This window comes from Aptenodytes patagonicus, chromosome 8 (genome assembly GCF_965638725.1).
Source record: "Aptenodytes patagonicus chromosome 8, bAptPat1.pri.cur, whole genome shotgun sequence".
Lineage (NCBI taxonomy): Eukaryota > Metazoa > Chordata > Aves > Sphenisciformes > Spheniscidae > Aptenodytes > Aptenodytes patagonicus.
In genome coordinates this window covers 22,229,218-22,251,527 of record NC_134956.1, presented here as the reverse complement: position 1 = coordinate 22,251,527, position 22,310 = coordinate 22,229,218, and positions in this window count along the sequence as shown.

Below are 22,310 nucleotides of genomic sequence, written 5' to 3'. Positions count from 1 at the left end.
ATTAATCTGAAGATTTTCCTCATATTTCAAGGGGTAGAATAGATGCATGTACGGTACCTCATCTATCCTTCATAAAATTTGGGACAGAGTTGACTGCTGAGTTTTATGCTCAGCTGAAGTTCAGCTTAAGAGCCCAGGAAGTAGGTTAGAGAGAAAGGTAGATGATTAGAAAGTAGAGTTGTTCTTTCCCTTTTCTCCAGTCCTTTGCCAGCTGTAGGATGAACCTCCCACAGATGCAACTTGGGCTTCCGACGCCGATTTGTGTTCGTTCCAAAGGTTGCTCTGCTGCGTCCCTGTGCACATCCCCTTGCTGGCCCAGGAACACCACCACTGGCTGTCAACAGGCATCTGTGGGTGTCATGATGCACCTGCCTTATACGTTGTTGGAAACAGGGTTTGCAACAGGCAAAGGCAACAGCAGAGCAGGCAGGAGAAAACCCAGTCCTGAGGAGATGGTGCTGGGTGCCTCTGTGCCTGTAGACACATTTCCATTGTCTTTAAATTGTCATGATCCTCTAGTTAAGTAAGGAGCCAACTGAGCATGAAATCCATGGTTTGAAGTCCTTTGAAGGTACATTTAAACAGAAGTATAGTACTATGCTATTGTTAGACCAATTAAATGAGACAATTAATGGCTTTAAAATACTAAGTGATTCAATGTATTAATTAATATGGACCCATCTGCATAGACTCCCTTGGGATATGAATAAGGAGTATGATCTTCCAAAAACTATTGTAGTCAAATGGGTTGCTCTTATTTATTCAAAACAATCCAAGGTGCCATGACTTCATAGCAGATCGCAAAGGGGTTGATGAAATGAATATCAAATATCGCCTAAATACTTAGATACTTGGAAATCTCCACCAATACATGGGAACATTAACTGAATTAACAGCACAAGGAAGAGGCTGAATGTCATCCTACATTTAAAATTTCGTGTTCTACTAGTTCTGAATCACTACACTAATGTTACTTAAAAGTATTCGTGTGTTTGCAGTTATTCATCTCCAATTTTCTTCAATCCTAAGGAATAAGAGTATGACATTTTTCCACGTTAAGATAAACTGAGTATGTTAGTCAAGTACTACAATTTTTGCACTTCACTGTTTATAATATTAATAGCTGTGCTTTAAGAAGTGTACTATTGAACTGTCAAGAATGATTTGTTACCAGGTGTTAGCATAATTTGCCAGCTGTCATATTTTAATCATTTTTATTTGCCTAAAATCTGACACTTAACTTTAGTGGTAAATCAAGACATATAGCAGAACTTATTTGATGCTACAGTAGCTAAGGGGAAAAAAATCTGTGCATCCTACAACTGATATTTGTATTTTCAGACAGAGAACAGACTCTGAAGTCCACTTTCATTCATAATTCACACTGAATTGCTACTGTTCTCCACAAAAGCTTTTTTAATTTAAGTAGTTCAAGCAGATGCTGCAGGCTCTCATTTAAGTGTATGTTACTCACGTGAGTAGCTCCAGCAAAATTCTTCAGCTGGCTTTGGTGAGTAAAAGGTAGTTATTATATGAATAGGAGCACAGAGAAGACTTATAAACTAAGATCTTGTGCACAGTTAACCTTGTTCTTAAATGCAGTGAATTCAAGGCTACTCTATTGTTCTAAGCTCATGTCTGAGGGACTGGTATGCTTAAGAGCCTGCAAGATTATAGGGTGAAGCCGTAACTAGCTTAGCCATAGCTGAACAATGAGAAGTAAACAGATTAGAATACAGGAGCTTGTTAGATGAGCTTGATTTTTTTTATTAGTATTTAGATTTACTTGCACTTCAGATAAAAGATTAGTGTACGAAAAAGTGCAATAGACATATTTTGATATTAGCAAAACACTTGATGTTTTCCATGAAAAATCATATTTTGAGCATTCACTCTAGCTGTTTTGGATAGAAATATTATCTTCTGTAGTGTGGATTAAAAAGTGATTGATTAAATGCAATGATAAAAACCTGTTTATTAAGCTGCAAAGAGTCTTATGAGCTTCACCAGCAACTCATTGAATCTGATTTTATTACCTAATATTTTCAACCTAAAAAACCCGAGAATCAATAACATGGAAATGCAGACGTGTTTTTGTAGAAAAAAATGACTGTAAAATTTAGGGCTGCAAATGGAGAAACATCACAAAAGTGGTAAGAAGAATTTCTCTCTGGCATGATCTCATTTAGAATATAGTAAAAAAAAAAAGTCTAGACTCATTAAGATACAATGATTCATGAAAAAAGGTGGAATTACATGCAGATAGAGAAAGATAGAAAAGCACGTGGACAGTTACAGAATAGGGAACAGAAAGGAGACATCATCATTTGAGAGTCATAAATGCAATGGAAAGGGGAAAATTAGAAAGACACATATGGGAAACCTTCCTCAGAGTGAGACGGCGGTTGGTAGGACTGCATCTTTTGGGACTTTTAAACCCAATCCCATTGCGTTTGGATCATGATCTCATTTTTTCATATTTGTTTGCACATGGGTCAACACAATAAGCCTTTGTGACTGGAATCCTTGGTTGTAACTGTGTTAAAGTGGTACTACAACTGGAGTAATTAATGTTGATTCATAAAGTTTTAGTTCAGAAGGCTTTGGCATTTCTTCTAAACATTATTATTGCACCCAGCTTTCCCCTAAAATAATCCCTGTAGTTCGTATTGCTGGTCAAAGGGTAATTTCAAAAAGGCATTTGAAAGCATCAGCAGATGGTGAAGGACAATCCTCCCAGTTTGTCCCAAAAAAGAAAGAGCTTTCATTCTTAAAAATATTTGTCTTATTTCTTGTTTGAATATATCTGGCTTCAGCCTCCACTTCTTGGTTATTCTGATGTCTTTTCCATTAAGGAACTTTTCAGTATCCAGTACAATTCTCCCTTGTGAGGGCTGCCTGGCAGATGAGGGCTGCTCAGGATCATCTCTGGGAGCGGGGTTGTCCTCTGCGACAGGGAACAGGTCTTAGTGGGTTCTGCCTGAGCTCCCCATGAAGGTGCTTCAATGAGATCCCCTTTTAACAGAGTCCCCTTTTAACAGGAAACAAAACAAATCAAACCCTTGATTTCCCATGGGGAGACATTCTCCTCCCTCAAGGAATTTGTAGGGTTTTTCCAAATTCTTTTCACCAGCACCGGTATATCTCATGAGAGCCTGGCATGGATTTACATCCCCTATGTACTCCTGTCATTGTCTGTCAGGAACATGCAACCCTTTTTGCTGGTGCATCCTCTCAGAGCTGTTGTTCCTTTGCTGTGTGGAAAGCGAAATCATTTTCATTGGGATAACTTCCAAGGTACCAACCTAAATTTAGCATATACGGCCTCATTCTTGATTTCTAAACATACCTTTGAATCTGACTGTATTAAATATTCTTGTTTTGAAGGAAGAAGGTTAGTGAGGGATCCAGAATGCTCTTTATTATTTCCCTGCTCTCATAATTATTTACCTTCACATCAATCTTAATGTCATCTGAAACTTTCACAAGCCAATCATTACTGAAAATTATTAATAGCAGTAAGCAGATACCAGCAGAATACCAGCACTGCACTTAATTATGATTTGCCTCTGATGACTATGTTTGAGATCCATTAGCTTGCCCATTTTTAATAGATTTAACCTGTGTTTTATTGCTATTGAATAATTCTCATTTTTAATCAAAATATTCCCAGGGCTGAGTCAAATACCATACAGAAGTCAGAGTAGGTAAGAGCTGCACAGCAACCACGCTTGTAATGTTATCAGCAAAACAAAAGCAGGTTTGTTTGTTTGACATGACCTGTTTCATAAAATCATGTGGAATGACAATCATAGTCCCATCTTCAATTTTTCATCACTTGAATCTTTTATCAGCTTTCAATCCATTATTTGCCCAGGACTGAGGTCAGGCTAAGTGACTCAGAGCTACCAAGGTCGTGCGGACGGCGTATCTGTAGTACTGACACAACATTAATACTCTTCTAACCTGTTAGAATTTCTCTGGTATTCTATGATGTATTGAAAATAAACGTTCTGCTAAGATAACCTCAACTGGCTACAGAGGTCACCCTCCGTCGAAGATATCACGGCTGTCAATTTTAGAATATTTGTATTTATATGTGTTGTTTAACATCCCCATTAGTTACTACATGACTCCTAAATACTTCATATTTCTTTTGAAAGTAGAAGACATGAATGTTTATGGAGCAGTTCTCCTTTCTCTGCATTATTATTAACAACCTTATCACCACTACTGTGAAGTAATAAACCCAGAACACTGCCAGGATTTCTTTTGCACAAAAAAAATTATAACTGCATCCTATTTTCCTCAACTGTTATGAGTGGACTTATCCTGAGAATTTTAGCTTTTCTCGTCAACTTCTTATACTTCTAAAGTCCTTCCACTTTCCGATACTTATATAGTGGTTTTTCACATTTAATATCTGATTTCATTTTATAACTTCCACAGAAGGTACTTTTTTGCCCCTGATCAACAAATCAGCTTACCGACTTCTTGAAAAATGCTACTTATCACTTGAATTTTTCATCTAGACATTCTAAATTTTTTCTCTTCCCACATCTCTCTGCTAATTTTCCTGGCTCTCTGGGACCTATGACCATCTGTTGACTCACTCAAAAAACAGGTTTGGACCATCTGATATGACCATTGTGCACTGTGCAACATCAGGTTTCTCATACAATAATGATGTTAAAACTTTATGGCAGAAAAAGAAAATATCAAAGAATATGTCCAAGAAGAGGAATTTTATATTTGTTATAATAAAATATTGCTTTAAGAACACAAATTTTTTGGATTTACACTCATCAGTTAAATATTCTTTAAAATCAGCAAACCCTGACTGCAACTGTGGTCTCTCATCATCTCAGGGCTGTATGGCTTTTCATGGGCAACAGTGGCGCTGGCATCCTCAGCAAACTAATTTGTAGGATCTGGCTTTCTTCGACTTAGATATAAAATTAGCCTCTTGGAAACCTGAATATTGAAGGCTTGGTAGAAGTGCCTGTAAGTGAGTTAGAAGCCAGGAATTATTAACTAAAAGTTTTCAGTAGATAACTTTAAGTAGAAAATACAGCTGAAAAAACTGTCAGGGTTTTGGGCAGTTCATGCGAAGAATGAAAGACAAGATTTCATCTGGCAAATTATCTGTTGTGACTGTGTTTCCAGTTCTACTTGTAACCGGCAACAAAAAAACCTGCTTCCTTTAACGTTTTCTCAGGTTGTGACAATGGTTCAGTTAGATATGTTGAAATAATTTCATGGCTTATTATTTCTACTAGTGCAATGATCTCCGATCCCAATGACCTTTCCACCTGAGAATTATTGCATTTTGAAGAAGTTGCAAAATCTGACATACCTCACCTTGAGAGGAAGAGCTGAAAAACAAAGCAGTCTGCGGAGGCTGGAGAAGACTAAAGGGAGGCATGGAAACAGGCTTCGTAGCGGGGGAAGTATTGATGTCTTCTCCATGTCTACCACCAACAGCACGTGGAATAATTAGCTTAAACTGAAAGGAAGATTTGGGTAAGACACAAGGAAAATTTTTCTCAGTGTAAGAGCAGTTAACCATGGGAGGAGCATATGGACCTTTTCAAACCTCGATAACTAGAGGCTCTTGGAACCGATTCTACAACAAAAGCTATCAGCAGCGGTGAGGCAGGGAAAAGCGGGTAAATTAGGTGACCTCTGAAGATGAACTTAAAGTCCCTTTCAGACCAATTTTCTGTGATTTCATGTTGCACCTTGAAAAGGTTGTTTTTCTAAACCAAAAGCTCTGGGAAACCAAACAGAGAAAATTATTTGAAGGCTCAGGGACATTTATTGCCAGCTACAAAAAATGACATGTCATAAAAAGTTAGTGAATATATTAAATATGTCATTATATTTATTATAACAATTAAAATAGCAAAAGCTTAATAACTAATGAACCTGGAGAGAACTTTGCTTTCAAATAAATTTGGTGATAAAGAATTATTTTTGACAACAGCATTTATCATGGGCTACCTAGTACTGTTGTAGCTATTTGTTGTACTTAATAAACAATGATAAATATATCTTCTTGCAGGAGAGTAGCTTAAATGTGTGTTGTGCAATCTTCTTGAGAAATTGTAGCCAAGACTAATTAAATGATTCTAATTAAAATTGTGTAGATAGGAAGGAAATTAATGGCTTCATTTGTACTATTGGTTTATTTCATTGTCAAGTGTACTGGATATAATTGCAGTGCAAAGAAGAAATCATCAAAATTATTTTTTACTCTGTTGATTCCCTGTTCCATCAATTTATTGCAGAGGCTTCATTTTCTCTATCTTTAGAGAGAAACAATGCTGGCAAAATGTAAAACCTCAACAAAGTTATTTTCTTGTTTGGAGCTGTTAGATAGAGAATACATTTATTGAACAAAATAAAGGTTAAGCTTCAATTAAGCATTCTAAATATATTTAGTGAGCTATTGAAAAGCCATAATGTCTCAGCCCACATGGTTCACCAAAAGCTATGAACAAAATAAATTATAATAGAAGCAGAAGGAGTACTCAGATGGTATGCCTCTAACATGTGACTTACAAAGGAATGAGGTATTACTCCTACCATCTATTATGCACAGTTTTTATTAGATAAAGTAAAAAAAAAAAAATTATTAGTACTTTTTTTTTTTTTTAAACTGCGAACAGACTCTCACATACAAAAGCAGAACACCTGATTTTTTTCCAGGGTAAAGTTTACATTTCACTTGTTCAGTTGGGACTCCTCAGATCCAGGGCACAATGAATCACATTATACATAGCCTCCAGCTCACGCTAGCTGCTTCACTTGTTCTGTGTGCCTGGAAAAATTTCGGCTGAGGTGCATGCAGGTAAGCTGTGGTTCTTCAAGCAGCTTGGAGCAGTCTCGCTTCTCCTTACTCTTTCCCTCCCCACCCCACAGGTAACACGGTGAGAGCTGTGGCCACCCAGGAGCCCTGCGGGAGCCCGCTGGTGGCTCGCCATCAGCATCCCGCGCTCCTCTGCACCGGGGAGTGATGGTCTCCACAGGTTTCCTCTCAGAAGACCCAACACTACTCAGGAAATTGCTGATTCATTTTAACAAATTTAAAGAGAGGCAGAATTGTTTAAGAATTTCATTTCAACTAAAAGACATGGAAAGGAAAGATTCTGAAATTCATGAGCTTAAAATATGTTTATGTTTGGCTGGAATGTGCTCATGAAATTTGTTTCTTTGACATGTCAACATTTTCTACAGAAAGCAGATGTTCTTTGTGGAAATTTCTGATTAATCAAAAATACAGTTTCCTTTTTTAAATTAGTTTCAGTTGAACAATTTTGACAACTGAACCATAGCTAAATCCTTTATGCTGAGAATAAAATCTGTCTTTATGTTTTTGTCTAAATGTGCTTCCGCAATGCCATACACAAACTAACTTTTATAGCCTTGATAAGTGGAAATACGTGGGAAATGAGAGTATATTTGAAAATTCTTCCATTAAAGACATTTGTTAGAGCTAGCTAGACTAATGGCTTATTTTCTGCCTAAATCAGAGAGATTAATCTATAGCTTTAAAATCAGAACAAAAAGAGCTCTACTGAAATGTAAGGTCTTGAGCAAAACAATTTTCTTCAAGGGTAGGAGACTAATCATCCTTCTCAGTGAGTGCTTTTTCTTTCCCTCCACTTTTCTGCAACTCATAAATGCCGGCGCGTTCAATGAAAACCCCATCGGTCCCTCAGTCCTGATCGTGTGGCAATGTGGTTATCTTCACGAGGTTTCAGTCTGTTCCTGGGGGCTGGGATAGCCACCTCGAGCTCAAGAGCTGTTCAGAGACAAGCAGAATGAAAGAGTGAAATACTTACTAAGGTAATGGCTGCAACCCTCACGCAGGTGTTGTGGGCTCGCTGCGATGAGGGAAGACGTCATTTAATAAATGTAACTATGGCCCTTGACCATGCCCTACATGTACTAATCATCTGGCAGTGCTGTTATAGTGGTTTATACTGGACATCCCAGAGCCTCCCCCTGCTACGTGCAGAAGGTTGGGTCCTACGTGTGGCCCACAAGGCTGCAACTGTAGAGCAAAACATCTGGAGGTGAGAACCTGATGTCTGCCCTGCACATACTTTAGAGGTTTGTCTTCGTACCTACTCTGGTTTGGCCCCGTGGACTGAATGCTCCTTTGTGGCTGGAGTGGGCTGTCATGAGCTGTGCTCCTGGTGTGCATCGTCCCATCTGGCACTGCCCAGAGGGATCCTTCCTGCATGCACAGAGATGCCCGGTGTGAGCTGGGTGATGAGCAGGAATGATCAGGGGATCTGCCTTGGAATCACATTCCTGACTCCAGCTGAAATGGTAATGTAGACACACACGAAGCCCTGCATAGTCTCCACTTGCCTCCAGCTGCAACGTTGGTAAGCTGACTATTTAATCATTAGTGTCATGTTGTATTGGTGCAATCACTGTGCTATCAGTAGCTGTAATGCTCTAAGGATATAAGTAGAGCAAGTTCAGCAAAGACAATATTTTTTATTAGATCAGCTGATATAGCTGAAAGAAAACCAGACAAGATCTTTACTCCTTATGGGAGTCTCTTTCTTGATGTCAGATAGAGGTCTTCTGTTTCCCATCAGGATGTTCAATATGCTTCCATAAGTTAGAGGTCCTGGATCTGGGTGAGTTGGCAAAAATATCTAAAAACTAGTTAAAATGTGTAACAGATGACTGCGGAGGTGTGGAATAGCTCCTTCATAAAGTCAGAATTACCTTCTCTTTCCCTATGATGTGATGCTCATGTGCTAGTACCTCCCACGTGCTGTGCAGGTGCAAAGTGAGCCACACACTTTGTTTTGAGTAATTTGTCAAGGTGCCAATAAAAAAGAAGTCTTCTGAAGGTCTCAAGAGAAAGACGTGGTTTTGTGTTACTAAATCCTGATCACACGGGAAGAAAGGTGAATCTGAGTTATCAAACCTGGTGACGTTTTCCTATTAATTAAAATTATTGTGCTCAATAGCTTTCTACTGGCAAAGAGTGTAAGTCCATACCGTACACAGCCAAGAGCTGTTTTCTACAAGCTGTGAGGAATCATTGCTCAATAACAAGGAGAAGGTCTTACTCCTTGCTTGTTGGGAGTAGCTGTGATGAGCTGCAGTACTAGGAGCATACAAGTGTTGTAAAGGGTCTTGAGAAGCCGTGCAAAAACATTACTTCAGTAGTAATGTTTTACTACAGTAATGTAGTAAACTAACACTTCCTAGTTTGGCTGAAGAATCTGCAACAACCAATTTGCTTTATAAAATTTTGCCCTCTTAATTGTTTGAAAACTGTCCAAAAATAAAATTGAATTTTCTTTTAAAAATTTTTTTGGCTTGGTTTATTAATCCACTTGCTACTCCCGGTTCTTCAATGAATATTTCATACAAGCCAGCTTCAGATTGTGTATCGTTTGTAACTATCCGCTATGAGTATTCCTTTAAGCATTCATTATTCATCATTCAACATTGAAAGTGGTTGATTTGACTCCTGGGTCAAATGGAGGCCTTAAAGAAACCACAGACCACTCTGTTCTTGATGCCAGTCATGAAAAACGTCCCCAGTTCTGAGTTGTGGCTATAGGGGTCCAGCAGACGCTGTTAGGCTAGTACAGCTAAGAATACTCTGCGCTTTATATGAACCCAAAGACAGCTATTTTGGAGCAAAGAAAGGACCCCATTTTCTATAGATAGCTCTGCATGAGGGCATCCTATAAGAGAAAAAATCCCCGGTGTTTAGGAAACAAGCTCTGATGACACAGAATTGAAGGGCCAGTACACCTCGCTGTGGGATCACCTTCCTTTGACCTGACTGGGAGCTTCTGCACTATTCATTGGTGCGCCAGCTTATTTTGAGAAGGGAACAAAGATGGTTCAAAAGAAAAACTGGATTTCCTTAAAAGCCGATGTTACTTTTCCTGGCTTCTTTAAAAGCATCAGAGGTAACATTACTGGCTGCGTGGCTGTAAAAAGAACAGCAGGGATCAGATAAAAGGAGGACACTTGCTTTGAATTGTCTCTCCCCCTGCCTGCCCCCCCCCCCCTTATTTCATAGCAATATTACCGAGCAGAGTGTTTTTTTTCTTTATACAACTTTTTTCTCTGACACTCGATGACAGAAAATAGTATATTATAAATACAGTAATCTTTCTGTTTTCCTATTGAGCAAGAAAAACTGGAAGGAAGGCAAAATTTGCAGAATTAGCAAGGTTGTTGTTATGACTCAAGTGCAGGTTTGTGTGCCGTTTGCTGCATCTCTGGTTATGTGTCTCTGTGGGGAAGAGGCAGCGGAATAACTAGGGGATACTGCTGTATAGAAAAGTAGGAAGCTGCCTGAGTATTAAATAAGAGGAAAATCAATGCAGTCCAAAGGTTGCTTCCAAGGAAACAAAACAACATTTATAAATACGTCTTTTTGCCTGCAAACACTGCTAGTTTTGCTAAACCACCTACTATAAGACGGTGGATTTAACCTATGCAGCCTGCTGTCCCCAGAACCCCTCACCGCCACCCTGGCCAGGGGTCATTGTCTCTTCATGTCCCAGCTGAAATACTTGCATGAGCACTCCAAAATCTATTTCGATCAAGCTGAGCTGACTTGGCTGAAATAGGAGGTAGGAAATGAGTTATTGGACCCCAGCACTGGTGGATCAGAGGGAGAAGGTGCGGTGGTGGGGCAGGGAAGGGGCCGGGTGGCAGCGCAGGGATGAGTGGCCGTGGAGGAGAACCCACAGCCCACATGCACAGTATGTCTTCAGCCATCCTGCCCAACGCAGGACTTAACGACAGGATGAATGGGCTCCAGTTTATCAGGGACAAAGGGGTCCCCACGTGCCACTCAGTGACTGTACCTATCATCCCTTTTCCCTTTAGATACCTTATCTCCAGCGCTGGGGCTAACTGGATGTTGTGAATTTATTTTAGGCTTCCAGGTTGCGAGGTCTGGGCCACAGGGATGGCTGCAAGGACCATCCACCTGCTAAAGTGTGCGGTCACGGGTTTGCGTGAGTGCTTTCCTACAGATTTGCCAGGTGGGAATGAAATGTGATGGAAGGAAAGCAACGCAGAATCAATTTCTTTCTATCATTTTATTTTATTTGACTAGCGAACTGTCTAAATACAGATTCAAGGACTCTGAAATCTTTCTTCATGGCTTGGCCTCAGAGCAAATTTACATTTTATTATAGATCGTATATTTTTCCTCTGTGTTGATGACCATGGAGAGTGAAAGTGAGAGAAAAAAGAGATACTGACACAACAAATATATAGATCATTAAAGCAGCCTCAATACCACAGTTCAAAATGGGCCTCTGTTCATAAGTAGTTCACACATTACACAAATTTGTATAAGCTTTTTAATACAGATGACATACCACCTAATTACATAATTACATGATGCTTTGTAATGGATCAGTGATTTGGGGGAGATAAAAACTTCTCTGGCAAGCTCCATGTGATCATAAGCTCTAAAACTCTGGAGGGGATTGCCAGGTTCTATATATGTTTTTGTCAGTTTTTAATTTGATGTTTCCCTGAAATTATTAGAGTGTAATGGGCTATAAAGTAGGAAATACACTTTTTTTGTTTTTGCAAATAAAGCCATATAAAATAGGCTGCCAAAATTAAAGTTAGTTAAATTTCATATAAAAGGCCAAATTAATCTTTTTTCTCTGGATAAATAGTTCTGGATAGTAAAAATGTTAGGCCAGAATAGAGAAAACACACTAAATGGAACAAAGTCCATCAGAAGCAGAAATTACAAGATAATGTTACAATACAATTTGGCACTTAATCATTTCAGCTAAGGATAAATGCAACTTAGAATGAGTTAGTTTCGTAAAGATCATGTCATAAGTTGTGGGCTTCTTGCTAAACTATTAACTTGTGTAAATAACTGCTACAGGGACAGCAACATGGGTTGTGAAAGCCTACAAGTGCTAGTAGAAGCAAAATCTGTATAATTCAAGTGTGGCCAAGTCTCTTTCTAACTTTTAATGGTATGATAATGTTGCTTTTCTATGCCACACTGTCATGTAGCACACCTCTGCAAACAGCTGCTGTTTTATAGCCCTAAAGATGCCTGAAGATGAGCTTCCTATACCCTATGAGTCTCCTGAGTAATTAACTCTTAAATGGCACAATGCCTTGAAACCAATACATTTGAACAAATGTGTATTTGTGCTGCATGAGCCTACAAGCACGACTCAGTTCTCTTACTAATACGAGAGCGCACAGAAACAGGGTGATGAGCATCTCAGAAGATTAAGCTCCTTGTTTGTAACGAGGCAGTTCACCGGAGCTCCCTGTTACGCCGGGGTGGGCTGCAGCCAGCACCCAATGGTGGGCCCAATGCGTTTCTTGCACTCACCACTCTTGCTCAAGTGGTGAGATAAATAGGTAGGTAGATGTTGGAGATAAATAGGTAGGTAGATGTTGAACTATCTATGTGGAAGATAGTTGTTGTCTGCTTTAACTGGTAGGTTAATTAGCACTGAAATTAGTGGGTTAGTTTGGGGTGTGAGAAGAGGAGGGTTCTGATTAATAGATTAATAGTATTGAGTTATATACTTTGTTAGAGACTTGCCTCCATGAAACCCTGAAATGACCCATTAAATCATGCCTGATCCTAAACGATTGAAGGACCCCCATCCTTTTGAGAGAAGCCAAAGGCAACCTGGTTGCCAGCCTGACAGGCACCGTGCAAAGTCCTCGGCCCCTGTGTTGAAGCATGAAGCCATTTACCGTGCAGGACCTCACGCAGAGTTTCAGGAGTCAGCTTCCTTGCTGCTGTTACGTGTTTACCACTTAAACAGAGGTCTGGTAGAGTTCGTATGGGATGTTTAGCTGAAAATAGAAAAAAAAGTTGATGTGCTACTAGGAAATACATTTTCAAATACATCACTTATTCAGCCATTTCCTCCCTTAGGCTTATTCCCTCACCTTGTCCTGGAATATGCCACCAGGAGAGTGAAAGGACCGGCTTCTCAGCAGATATTAAACCTGCTGTTTTCATGACAAATCGGGGAAAACATGTCCAGTGAAGCAGACACAAGCTCATTAGCCTATGGGAGCTTAATTTGCTGACGGATGTGCTGCAGAGCCTTCACTAAACTGCACCCGTGCTTTACCTAGCTCTGCAAGACAGACCTTGGAGCAAGTGGCTGGATTGTACAGTACCCTGAGCATGTGAACTGTTAACATCAGAGAGACCATAACATCCAGGACACACTTAACATTGCCTCTTAGAAAATAAAAGTGAGATATTGGGAGGAGAGAGATAATACCTTGTGACCCAGATGCATTTCTGTGTGTATCTACTAAACACAAGGCAGCGAGTAGGCAGCAGCTAAGATTATTTCTCCAGTTCCTGATATTAAAGTATTTCTGGGTTGATTAAACAGGCAGGTCTGTAAAGGTGTCTGTTAAATTGAGTTGCCTTTTGTACAGCTGCATCGTCTTGATGTCTTCTCAAGAAAGCTGAATTTTACTGACAAGTGCATGTCACACTTCCATATCTCACATTGATTCTCCATTAATCTGCATTTCCTTTAGCACTTTAAAGTGAAGTTACGCAGAGCTACATGGTGTCCTGATTAACACCTAAGTGCAGAAGCATTTTTGGCATGCTTGATTATTAATAGAACAAGTGCAGTTAATTGCATTGGTCGAATTGTCCCTGTCACTGATTAATGACTAAGTGCACTCCTTGTATTTTCAAGTTATTCTTTTTAGACTGAAAGAGAAAAGCACAGAGATTCACGTACTCTCTGAAAGGATTTTTTATGATAAAGACAACTGGTTGTAGTGAGAACATTTGATATCTTACTATAGAGTGTAAACATATACCATCTAAAACTAAACAATTTTGGTCTTGGCTTTTGTTGCAGTCATAGCAATGTGTGACTGATGCAACTCAGTGTGATACAAAGTGCTTTCTGAAAGATTTAATACAGTGCTTCTCCTATGACTGAATTTAATCAAACTACATTTAAAACAACGCCGTGCCAGTCTTGAAAATAACCATAAAATGTAGGAATGAAAGTATTCTATATGATGAATTTATGCTACAGCAGCCTCCTTATGCAGCCTCCCTCCTCAACAGTTCCGTATATGTTAATATCATCATCTTTCTTTGAATTTTAAATCTAGGGAAAAAAGGTGGGCAAGTTCTACACAGTACTGCTGTTATTTTAAGTTGTCTTCATTCACATTTTCAACAATTGCCCTCATTATTCAATGGTCTTTATACAGCCCTGACAGAGTTAAGTACGTGTATTTTTGGAGGTGCAAAGAAATCAAAATAGCAATAGCAAAAACCTGAGTAAAGAGTATATAAGCCTGTGATACAGGGCACCAAGTCTATGGAAAACACACTGTCTGTGGAATAACTTGATATGTAATGGGAAATACACTGAATGAAAGAAAATGCAGGCCAAAGCTAACACAATGGCATCGAAGCCACAGAAACAATGAAAAAGGGGAGGTGCCATTGACACAGCATACAAGATCCACATAATTCAAGAGTCAGTGTGTATTGAGAGAAGAAAATACAACCTCAGTGGTATTCTTGCTAAATTTGATGCAAACATTTCACCAGATGGACAGTGAACCACTGCCATTCGGCAACAAGATCTACTTTTTCAGTGATTACTTCTAAGTCTGCTGAGGAGCCATTGTTTGAAATGCTTTAGCATTTACCTCGCTCCATCCATTTCAAATGATAGTCTTGCAGAGCAATTATCACTGCATCACTATATATCTTGGCTGCTGGATAATGGCTGGGGTAATCATTTCATCGATCAGGTGGCTACTGTCCACGGTCTCCACGTATGCAAGCCTCTTCCAAGAATGTGCCATAGCCTCTTAGAGGAGGCAAGCTCCCCTGGGAACGTACCTAATTTTCCACTGTTGAAGAACTGCTCATCTGGTGATGGATCCTCATAGCTGCAATTCCTTTGGGAGTCCAGCATGACTTTTGGCACAGCTCTCAGCAAGAGGGTAGCGAAGAAGGTCTCGTACTTAGGGCATGTAGTGTGACCCCCTGATGTGGGACATGGGCTAGCAGAGGTTTTCTCCTGTTTTACACTAGCAGCAAATCATATTCTTTTTCTCCCTTTTATACATTACGTTGCCTGGTGAGTGGGGAGGATAAATCTATTTTTCTGGCCAGCTTCTCGCTACCTCTATGCACATGCTTTAAGTGAGAAACTCAGATCCAGAGGTTGTTAAAGTTCCTATACCAAACCAGCTATCAGGCCCTTTTGAGTGGTCCCAAATATGAATGCACAGGAGCATCAGTGTGCAGAAATTGTTATTTTTCAGACTGAAATCTAATCCTCCCCTTTCTCCCCAAAGGGATGCCCTTTGTGCATTCCTGTGACACCTTGATGATTTTGGTGCCTCAGCAGCCTGTGGTATTATGGGAACCATGTGACAGCAAAGAAACTCAAAATAAATGTCAAAAGCTGAGCAGAGAATGACTCAGAACAGGGGAGTTGGAGGAAGTGGGTGGAGAATTACCAAGTTTCCACACATTTATCAGGCTTAGTCATAATCTAGGTGCTGAGAAGCTAAGCCATGACAAAAACTGGAAAAAAATGTAGGCATGTGAAGTGCCACTTCAGGTGCCTCAGCAAACTGAAAAAAATCAGACCTGGTGGCACCCCTGAAGTGCATGTGCAGACAGCAGCAGAAGAGGGGTTTCTGAATGTCTTTGTTAGATTAAGAAGGTTAATCTCATCACGGATCTGCCCCGGGCTAAATGAAGGGAGGATAGCTTCACCCACTTCAAACTTCATCTGAGGACAGGGAACGACCGATGGTTTGGCTGGTATGACACAAGGCAACATTTCATTTTGATTTCAGCAGCAGCAAACTAATGAATGCTGGCATCCACAAACATCTCAGTGGAAAATTTAATTTTTACAGAAACTGCGTTTCACATTGAAGAAAATTTCTGTTCAGCCAGAAAAAGAAAACTTTTGTGAAAAATTTCTCAGCATATGGGTTGGTCCTCATTACTTTTTTTATACCCCTTGATAATATTTTCACTGGAAAATAAATCCATCAGTTTCTGAATCGTTTTGGCCATTGGTTGTAGAAAGACCTTGCAGTGGAGATTCAAGGCAGATTTGTTTACACTTTCATTTATACAGCCCTATAGCCATAGCTCAGGCCTTCCTGCATAATTTCAATAATTTATCCCATTTTCATGTAACCGATGACAGAATACATTATACAATGCAAAGATTTTTTTAAAAATCTAAGAGCCATCAAGGTGCCACAAAAAGACAGCAAGCTACATTTTGTCTTTTATTGGCCACCTGCCATCCCTGGGATGGTAGTCAATAACGGTCTGTCAAACAATTAACACGGCTAATAAATAGCCACAAAGTAACCTAATTTGCCAACCACTAGTAGCCACCAGTTGGAAATTAATGTACTGTAGCTATTCGGTGCCACACCTGACACCCAACCAGGTGGAAAGAAAACATGATATGAGAGATTATGATTAATGAGGAAAACGACATGCAGCATTAACAAGTATTTAGACACGGAAACCCCCTTTCTGCCAGCTGCAGGGATTTGACTAGTATGGGCGACACATTGCCTTACAAAGGAAATAATGCTGCAAGAACTGCTGAGATGCCACATAAACCCACTGCTCTCCATATGCCTCTCCTATCCACGGTGAAGTCTGGAAATATTCTGGGTTTTCTGCTGACACTGAAATTTCCAATTTCATCCTTTCAGCAAAGAGAAGAAGGGTGCAGAATACTGATGAAGCGTGTGGAGTCCGTGATCAGGGCCTCTCAAATCCTGCAGAATTCTCCTCTCATTGATTTTGAGGGCTGAAGGGGACATTTTGGTAACCTAGTCTGGCTTTGTGAGAAGCACACGTTGTAGAACTGCACCCAGTAATTCTTTCATCAAGCCAATAACCTATTTGAGCTACAGCATGACGTGATGATTTACGAAATCAGTCCATGTATCACTTACAAACTCCAGATTGATTTTTGAAATCTGTGCTACAATGACCTGAATCTTTACATGTTCAACCTCATGCTGCGTATTGGAGTCCAGCTGGGGAATGGCACGTGTATGTCTATCTGTGAATAAGTCAGTTGTTAAAGACATTGTGTGGAATAGACTTAATTTGGGGACAACAAAAGAATAACAGAATTGTCGATATTGCCATTTTTCTTTAAGCTCTCTGCAGGGTTCTGAGAGCTGAGAGAGTGTAATTTCACCATATTCATGCAAAGAGATCAGGGATTAGTGTCATGCCTTAAATTCATGAAGCCTGCAAAATTCAAAAGAGATGCTCAGAAAGAAAGGGAAGCTTAAGCAGAAATGAAGAACAGTGGGTTCTGGTTTTATAAAGAAGACATCTTCTTTAACGTTGGGATCAAACAAAACGGAGAAATTTTATTTAACACTACACTGGGAAAAGGAGTGTTTGTCTCTTTTCTGTTTATGAACCACTTAGGCTTCTCTTCAATTATCCAAATACATTAGTGAACACAGTCAAAAAAATCAGTGGCAAATTCAGTCTCCATGAAATGCTTTTTAATTCCTGCCTCCCTCTTCCTGCATCCAAACACAGACAGCTGCGGCTCAGGGCTGAAAAGATTCAATGCTTTTGAAATTCATGGAAATTACTGAGAAACTCATGGGGACTGCTCCCTCCTGTGGAGCAGCTGCTGAGCAGAAGCAGTTCACCCACCGTCTGGGATCGCAGCCGTGGCTGCAGCCACCACGCAAGGACCAGGGGCCACTTTTGTCATCATCTCTGAGCGATGGACAAGGGACCGTACTGCCATAGCTGGGTACAAAGCTCCATTGCTGTTCTGGGAAGGGCCATGGCGGCCAGGTGGAGAGCTCGCCGCAGCAGCAGCAGCACCAAACAGCAGGCAGGTGGTGGAGAAAGGAAAAAAGAGAACGCGTCAGTATGTTGCAACAAAATGGTTAATTCCACTGCAAGAATTATGCAAAATCTTTGCTTTTGCTAAGCCCGGATGGGAACAGATGAGGCGGTTCACGCCTCTCAGAGCCAGGGCTGATGTGGTCAGAGCAGCATGGGGCTGTGTATGCCTTGTACTGAGTTTTAAGGTTGGTTTTGCCTTGTGAAAGGCTGGACATTAATTGCTGTAAAAGTAAAATATCAGATTCCACAGCAGTTTCATGGCATTATTCTGGTCCTTTGGAAGTCACACAGCTGAAACTTCAGGGACAGGCGAACTGCAGCGCGTTCAAGGGCAGAGTCACACACATCCTCTGGTGGCAGTGCTCTCTTGCCCTCCCGTGTCATCCAGCGAGGCACTGCGCCATCTCTCATTGTGTTCATGAGAATATATGGTGGTTCAGGGAGCTAATTAAAGATACACTGATCAAGAAAAAAAAAAATTAAATCACAAATCCAGAGTGTTTCCAGAGCTCACACATACTCCCTTAATGAAGGGGTTGCCCAGTACCAGAGCAGGCAGTGGAAAGTGAAGCGGGACTGATCTTGCCATGGGAGATGCTGTAGCACAGCATCCTCCACTCCTTCAGTTCCAGTTTATTCCTCAACACCCAGTGCACCCACACTGCTGAGCGGTGCCAGGACTGCCGCATCTGCTTGCAGTAACCTAGTTCAGGTACTGGCCATTGCAGCACGGGACTCGCTCGTTCATCTCCTCCCCATCTGCGGCTCCTGCTGCTATGCTGCTGTGTCGGCCTCCCTACAAATACAGTCTCCTGCAGACATTTCACTTCATCTCTCACATCAGTGAACATCCTCAGAGGAAACCGGCCTGTACTTATGCTTTTATTATTTTGTTTCTGTGCCTAGGGGAACTGGGCACCTGCTACTCGCTGAGCAGTCTGGCAGGGAAAGCCACAGTGAGTAGTTCAGCTAATAAGGAGCCACAAAATACAGATGTGCAAAAGGTCACCTTCTACCTCAACAGCTCATCCTATCTTATCACTTTCAGACTGTACATGATACCAGATGAGACTGGTTTGTGAGTGTAAATATATTTCAGGGAGGCTAATAAATGCCACTGAATTGGCATTTATTGAAGTTGCCTAATCACATTAAATATCTCATTTTTAGTGTTAACCTAGATTTCATAAGTGCTGTTGAGCATCATCTAAATAAGTTTTCTCTGCCCTAAATGTTTTCAGTCCTGCACGATGCATGAGCAGCAGATCCTGCTTTGGCAGGTTCAAGTGTAAACTGGACAAGTTGAAAGGAAGGACAAAGGAAAAACAAGGTATTGTGAGTTGAAGTAAAGTACTGTGGTTTTTAATTCATTTTCCAGCTATTCTTTCCTATTTTCCTCCCCTTTCTCTTTCCTCCCTGAGCAGCAGTTAATCAGCACCTTTGAGCATTCATTTCCTCCATTCCAGAAACTCTATGGAAAAGAAGTAGTATAAAGGGAGAAAAATAATAAAAAGTAAAATATATGATATTGGCATACCTGTGCCCAGCAGCATAATTTATAATGTATTCCTGCTCTTGTCAATCAAAAAATGCAAATTTAGAAAGATGGGCAAGAGGCAGAATAGATGAGAACTTAATAAAAATACCTTCTCAAAAGCAATGAAGACACCATCATGTCTATGTCCCACAGCCTAGCAAAATAGTCTAGACAAAGTTAAAAGAAAGCAAAGAAACTTTATATGCAGGCTATCATGGTGTGAGTGGCTTGGTGAAAGAAGAAGTAGTGGCAAACGTATATGCATGTACACACACAGACAAGATTTTATAGTGGGAACTTTGACAGACCTCTGGGACAGGCTGTGAAAGCAGATGCAGGATTGAAAAAAAATCTTGAATGCTGACTGGGGAGGATTTCAATTATTTTGACACTTATGAAGTGAAATGGAATGATTTCAGAGAAGATGTCTGTTCCTGGGAAAATTCAAGAGCTATCTCAGTACTCAAAGTGTCAGACAAATGCCAGAAACAGGCCTTTTTTCAATGCTGAAAAGAACCAAGTCTCAGTTTCTAGACCATAGGAATGAAGAGGTGGGTTACTTCTTGTATCAGCCATGAAGTTTTGGGGTGAGATGGACCAAAAAAACAGGCGAATGGGGAGATTTCCATGATCTGAAATGGAGTAGCTCTTAAAGCACCTTTTCTCCCCACTCCTGGAAGATAGACATTATTGCTACTCGTTTGCCAGAGCTGTAACTAAAGAAACAGTTTCTCCTTGGGGTTTTCAAAATGAAATGATATAAAACCACAAGCAGAGTCCAGCGGCGTATTGCATCTGCTATCCTGAATGAAGAACATGGACATTCACTAATGTATCTGCAAAACAGAGAACAGTCAATGCAATAAGTTATTTCTCACAAGGGTGTGTGAAGCCATTGAAGCTTAGGTTCTGGCTAGGAGCTTCCGTAAAAATGAATAACCTAGAAGGTAAAACTCAAACATTAAGTAAGAACAAAATGTAGGTGGTCAAATATATAAATTCACTAAAGAAATAACTCCCTGAGGACTGGAAAGTAGCTAGCTGACCCCATTATTTAAGAAAAATTGCAGGTGCATGCTAAAAAAAAAAAAAATCAGAAAACTTAGCATCGTTTTATAGAGAAAGTCACTGAAAGTTTTTTGAAGATCAAATAGAAAAAAAAGCAGAGGAAAGTCTACGGAATTAAACACAGTCAACATGATTTCAGAAAAGAAAGGTCAGGCTTCAGTAGGTTTTGCAAATTCTTCAAAAGCATGAATTGCTCTGGGCGTTGCAAGGACCAAATGTTCAGGTTTTCATAAAGACATTACCAAAGGCTTACCTGGGAGTATGTGTCTAAAGCGTGAAACCATAGAGTCAGAAAAATTTTAAGGAGATGCCATTTTACAGTGCTTTCCTCTAAACTTGGGGGAAGAAGCAGTTACTGCCTTCAGCAGAGTGACAAATGGCAAGAGACGTGGAAGTAGGAAGCTGAACTCTCCAAAATCGAAACAAATATAGTAGCAAACAAATATCTTAGTCGTACATGATGTGTTCTTCTAGACTTTAAAAAATCAGTGAATTCTGTTTTTGATTTCATTTGACAGGCTATGGGATTTGGCACAAATTTTGAATACCTATGGGCTCCTATGGGCCCAGATCAAATGAGCGTAGTGATCAATATTTACCGTATATGAACTCAGAGCTGGATGGAAAGAACTGTGATCTAGTTATGGGGTTTTCTTTTCTGTACTGGATTGTGGCAAAACCAAATTCTAATTAAATAATGGCCTGAAACAAAATTGGATCATGTCAAGCACATGGTCTAATTTTAAGTTTTCTCTACTCACCTGGTCATTTCAAATTTCAAAACGAAAGACAATTTCAAATTAAAAAAATGAAACATTTTACTTAGAGTGTGGAGTGGGATATTTCAACAACTTCAAAACCATTTTTTCCAGAACGGGGAGATTTTTCCATGTCTTTTTGTCCCCTATAGAGATTTTTGATGAATTGGCACTTCTATTTAAAAAAACAAGTGTTGGCGAATTCTCAATCTGTTCTATACAAAAAATCATGAAAGCCTCACGATATGGCTGGCAGTCATGTCATCCACTATTAGATCCCAGCCTTCGGCAGAGATTTCTAGACTTATGTAAAAATAGTTAGTGGAGAGGAGAACGTTTGATCAACTGCAGAAAGAACAAACATAACAGAAACCAGAACGGTGAGTGCTGGGCTCCAGGATGCAAACAGGTCCCTCACCAAACAAGATGCAGCAATTCAGGGAATGATGATGTCTGTCATTTTGCCTGGCACGTGTGTGAGCTGCTGAGGGGTTTAACTGCCCACTCCACGGAGACCCATGGGATAAAGGCCCGTGAACCAGCACAGAGGTGGCTCAGCTCGTCCATAAACCTCTAGTTGCTACGTGCTCTTACTTGCAGGGTCACTACGCATTTGTTAAAGATTTTGCAGAAGTCATGGCATGATATTTCTCATGCCACAGGGAGCTACAATCAGCCATGAGCGCAGTGGGCAGTGGGAGGCAGGTGGGAAAGGTAAGGATTTCCAGAGGAAGATGGTCTTCCACCCGCTAAATCACCATCCAATGGAGGTCAACAGAATGTAAGGCATAGAAACATGCCTTCTGAATGCTAAATAGTGTTTTTAAATGCTGAAATTCATAGATGGAGACACTAAGAGAGAAAATTTCAGATAATGATGTGCTCCTTGAACAAGCACTAAAGAATATTTATCATAATACAACAGACCATTAAAAAAGCAAAAACTTGTCTGTATCTAAAAGAGACTCTTATTTATGTTTCAAATATTTCCAGTACTAATATT